Consider the following 5,706-nt stretch of genomic DNA (forward strand, 5'->3'; position numbering starts at 1 on the left):
CAGCCAGCCATTTTCTACCTCTGTTCTGTTCATCCACTCCTTATAATAAACCTTCACCAGTCTTCACCTACCTGCGAGTCCTACGTTTCGGTTCCTTCCTCCTCGCCTCCACACACCGCTGACAGAATCGTTAACCTGCTCTCAATTGTTGTTTTAGCTGTTTGTTGGTTGTTGGAATGAAAGCTTTAATATGAGATTCTGGTGTTTCTTGCTATAGAGAGATATCTCTATAGAGAGATATAGATATATATCTATCTTTCTATATCTATATATATCTATAGATAGATAGATATACACACACATTCGATTCAGGATTTAATGAATCGATATCGCATTATTCAAGCTAAATTCGATTTTAATCTGAAATTGATAACTGAAACCCACAACTAATGCATGTGGCAAAAATGTGATAAATAAGCAAATTCACTTATAAAAAGAAAAAAAAGAAGACAATAAAAAAAATATAACAAAAAAATATAAAACAGCCGCAGTGTGCAGCATTCATATTTCACGAAGAAAAATGTCTTTGAGCTTTAAAAAAACTAAATTACTGGCAACATAATCTAAATGTTACAGAAACTATTTTAAAACTTAATTATTTCAAAATCCTTGATTTATTAAAAATATGATTTTTAATTCAATGTAAAAAGAGATTGAATAACTGTAGACTGCATTGCCTGAAACCTTCAAAATAAGATGCTCTCTGAAATGTAGCAATAAGTTTAATTTCAACACTATTAAAACATGATTCATGATAGAAGCTTGTAAAAATACATGGCAGTCATTATTGTGCAATGTGATGGTGCTAAAATAGGAGCTAAATGACTTGCAAACAGATAAATATGGCCTAATATTATAAACCAAATAAATGTGCTACAATTGTTTTACATTTTACTTTTCCAGTTGACATGGATAATCCTGAAAAGAGTTATTGTAGTAAGTTTAAGTTTTCATTAAATGTTTTTTACATTTGATTTTCATACTAAGTAAAAAATATTTCTATGTACATAAAAACGATAATAATACGGAATAACATGGTCACACACTGCTGCTGTACAACGGATAGTGCAGAGTTCGTTTTTTTCCTATGAGTTCTGATCCAAACAAAGTTTCTTAGTTTATAATTATTTCATCTACATTAAAATGCAAAATGCTGCTTTTAAAGCAATCCTTCATTCCTTGAACACACACACACACACACACACACACACACACACACATATAGGTTAATGTGTACCTATTAAAACAAATTTTCAAATGATCATTAGTACTGTTGGTTTATATTTTAAACAATTCATTCACTTATTCAAAGAAACTAATAAAAGATCTAATCTAATAAAAGAATAGATAAAAATAAAGCATTGCATGTATCAAAAGAACAAAAGAGGGAAAACGTGGATTTAATGTAATTTAATGTAGCAAAACTGTTTTATCTGGTGGTTGGCAAAACATTTGTGAGTCTGATGCTGTTCATGACTGACCTGCAGATGCTGAAGATGCAAACAGATACGAGACTGTAGAAAAGAAAATACAACTTATTATGCTGAAATAATGAGCTGTTCTTGTTTCTAATTTGGATGCAATAAATAACAGAAAACCTTTAAGGAACTGAACGCTGATTTCCAGGGGGGTTGGGGACCCAGCCAATACAACCCCCCCCCCCACCACCACCCCCACCCCCCACCCCAAATAAAATTATGAACTATCTTGCATAAATAGGCTGTTCATTTTCTTTAGTCGTTTCAGCTACATAGTTCCATGTTTAATCATCTGAGAATTTACCCAGATTAATTTATTTAGACAGAGATCTTGACACGGCCTCCCCAATGTTCAGCACAAAGTTATGCCCATCGTTAGTATAGCAAAGAAAGAAAATAATTCATTGATGTAAAGTTCATCTCACCGATGGTCAAATAGAAGAAGTTTCTCTGTTGTGTCCACATGGCTGAGACTCAAAATGTGTTCTCTCTAAAATGAGTCATCAGTGACAGAAAAGCTCAGTCTGTGGTCTACCCAGAATCCATGAAAATCCATGAAAACAGCTGCAGCTACAACCTGCTTAAACTCCTGACCGCAAAATACTAATGTGTTCACAAATTGTTCTTACACATCTAGAATTCAGAAATTGCTCAAATAAAATGAGTTTTTTTTACACAGCAAATGTTTCATATGTTTCCTAAACTTGTACATGGACGACTTATCTGTACAGTATGTTTTTTTAATTTTAAAAAGGTTTTGTAATATGGATGACCATGACAAATGAAGCTAATATTTGAAGATTCATTTTACTGAGGCAGATGGAATAAAAATTAATTAGTATTCTTACCAGTTCTGTAATCCACAAAAGTTAGAAAGCTAACGTGAAGGTTACTTCTTAATAGTTGCAGGTCTCTGCAGTCGTCTGAAGGCTGCAGGTATTTGTTCCACCTGCAGTCTCAAACTGATGTGATGTTGTTGTTAAACCACAGTTACACAGATTAGAAGACATTAGATCCTCTGATTGATATTTCTGGCACTCAGCTGCAAAATAACCACAGAAACCTCAGTGTGTGATGTAGCTCAGTACATCAAGTATTTTCCCACACTGAAAACACTTTAATCTGAACCATGCAAATGTGCAGCTTATTTAAAGCTTCTTTCTAAACCAAGTACCTCAGGAGCATCTGTTTCTCTTTTTTCTCTGCCAGTCCCAAACAGAAAATTTGTTTTCCCAAACAGCGTATTCACAAATAAAACATTTGAATGTAACCTACAAAATTGCGAATACTATATTTTTCCTCTTTGTTTGACTAGACTGGTGAACAGAAATCCATGGGCTCAGAATTTGCATCAACAGAGATAAAGAGATATAATACGAGGGTAAAGCACATGAAGAGGAAGTAAACATTTCATACCTTCCTCAGAGGTTTTAACCGCTGACAGTTTGTTCCAGCCTCAGTGATACTTGTTGATGACAGCTAAAAATAGGTGTCTGAAACCAGTCTTATCAAATGTCTGATCCGAAGTTACAATCTTACTCAATTACATATTTATGCAAGCACAGCTCTGCTGTGACAACCTACCAACTTAGTAAGGAATTCATGCTGTAAATATTTCTATTCATCATTTAATTTGATATTTATTTCATTTTATCCGCAATAGTTTAGGACCAGGGGGTGTTTAAAAGAGCATCACACCCAAATGTGTATCAGAAACAGTGAGGAAGGCCATGATGATGATGCCATTTGATATTAAAGACATACCATACTTCAATTTGAGTTCAGACATTTTCATGAATATTTTCTGGGTAATTGTTAGACAAAGATCAGCCTGTGCTTTGATTAGTTCAGTAACAAATGAACCAGTGACAACTTTACTATCTATATTTCATGAAAGGTTATTTTCAGATTTAGTCAAACTGTCTGCAAAAGAATGAAGATTCATTTCTGCAAGTGTTAAAAATTGTAATGAACTTATGTTTAACATTGATATCTGGTGGAGGAAGTGTGCATATATGCTTTGTGAACTTAGGATAAATGCTAAATGTCATTAAAACAACATAATTGTATACATGATATTTGTTGAAAAAAAATTTAAATTGTGAAACTTTCTTCAACTGTTTATATTTAATGAGGATGGTAACTACAGGGGTCCAACAAACAATGGCCATACATCATACTGATGTCTTTGGAAGTTTATTCCTCTCTCTCTCTCTCTCTCTCTCTCTCTCTCTCTCTCTCTCTCTCTTATTTTCTTCAGACACATGAAAACTGAAGAAAACACAAAGTTTATCACGTAAATATGTTTGATCTTATCAAAGTCTCTTATGTTAGTGTCCATAAACAGTCTTGAGCTAGCAAAACAGGAAAAATGCAATGTAATGGATATTACTGAAAATGTCCTCTTATTACCAATGTAGAACATGTATACAACATTACATAAACAATATACATGAAAACCATTGCCGTGTGCACCTCTTGGACCGCATGCAGAATAACATTAAATGTTGTGGCTGTAGCCGCATCTCTAGCTCTGTCCCCATGCTAGTTCTGACCCAAAATGCATTGGTTGTGCTCTCAGCCAAACTCTGGTCATGTGACCATTACAAAGTCTACCTCAAACAAACTTTACAGCACTTTACAACTTTAACAAACCCTTATTTTGTAATCCCATATTTCAGACAAGTTTTTTAATCAATGCTATACTTTTTATTATCTTATCCAAGAGATTTTTATCCCAAAATAAAAACAAATAAATGAACTGAATTAAACATGAATCTATTACAGAAACATATAAAACTAACAACTTTATTTTAACTGTCACAGGGACAGTTATAAGGATGTTCAGCATTCATTGACCAACCAAAATTCACTTGGTTACTGGTTCAAACTATTTAGCAGCTGTTGGATTTCTCTGAGCTGTTTGTATTTTCTCCCTGTTCCTGTGTCTCTTTTACAGCAATGATTGAATGTTCCTGTCACAGTTCACACTTTGGTGATAATGTGAATATTTCGTAGCAGATGCTCTTCCACCTGCTGAAGTTATATTTGACCCAAGGTTCAAAAGCAATTTGATTAACAATCATACAATTCACCTTTTGTCAACAACACTGCCCAAATCTTGGTATAATGGGTATAAATTATACATAACATCATGTAAAAATGTAAAAGTCCTGGGCTGATGAAGCAGTCAGTGTGGATTTAGCATGAAGTCACTGGAGGTCCTACGTATGACTCTTAAACAGCTCGGACAGCTGTTGACTCTTCAGAAAAGCTGTTTACTTTTCTGAAGAGAAATGGTTCTCGTAGAGAACTGGTTTGCAGTAATTCAGTTCCTTGGAATAATAATGGCACAGTCTACAGCGTGGACATGGACATTATATTTATATTTTATTACACAAAAGGCCAAGGGCGTGATGTTAAAGTGGAAACTGGACCTAGGACAGAAACAACTGCATTGTGCTGCTAACAAAACTTTGACTCCTTGGAAGATTCAGCACAGACAGCATGCTAACGCTAAGCTAGCCAATAACCCAGAGTTAAATCTGAGTGAATGACAGCAGTAGCAGTGAGCTCAGAGTGCAGCAGGAAAATACAGGAAGTACGACAAAAGATATCTTGATGCATGCTCAGCCATCAAGGTAAGTAAATCTCCGAAGTTTGATTCTGTTCATCAGGACGTAGCATTTTTAGTGGGAGAAATGTTTCCATGTGGAACTGAACTCTCTTTGGCAACTTTCTTCAACTTACTTCGCCAGGCTTCTTGATGAATGATTCAAAGCACAACTTCCTTTACTTCCTTTTCTTCTGTTGTGGAGAAATGGTACAGGCAAAACAGGAGCTATAACTCTCCATTCCGACTTTATTCATCTCCAAACTACAACTGGACACATTGCGCCAAAAACCAGCAGAACCCCTCCTCCCAACCTGGGTGTGAATGGAGCCTCTGGTGGGCCACCACACTGTTCTCTTCCAATATATTGTTGCAATATACCCTAACCCCAACATCAGTTGTCTCTGATTCTCAGTCCAGTTCTTGTGTAATTTGGCAGCATTTCCTCCCTGTTTCCCTTCCTTAAGAAGTGCTTCTTGACAGCTTCCCATTCTCATACTTTGCATGGAAAATAACCCAAATACATGAGCAGAAACAGGCAACAGATTAAACTGAAAACTAGCTTTATTCCAAGTGGCTGAAGGTCTACAAATCAAAGTCCATAAATTCAAAAGG

The 5,706-nt window shown here is 35.3% G+C and overlaps 1 long non-coding RNA gene across 1 annotated transcript; it reads right to left on the reverse strand.

Annotated features, from left to right (window-relative positions):
* Positions 1-328: 328 nt before the first annotated feature.
* On the reverse strand, positions 329-2,759 carry LOC121813901. The gene is made up of 3 exons (XR_006053955.1): positions 2,327-2,759; positions 1,904-1,968; positions 329-1,514 (listed from the first exon to the last, which is right to left on the reverse strand). It is a non-coding gene; the product is annotated as an uncharacterized LOC121813901 (long non-coding RNA).
* Positions 2,760-5,706: the final 2,947 nt, after the last annotated feature.

This window comes from Haplochromis burtoni, unplaced genomic scaffold, assembly GCF_018398535.1.
Source record: "Haplochromis burtoni strain Fernald_Lab_line unplaced genomic scaffold, NCSU_Asbu1 Contig_3390, whole genome shotgun sequence".
NCBI lineage: Eukaryota > Metazoa > Chordata > Actinopteri > Cichliformes > Cichlidae > Haplochromis > Haplochromis burtoni.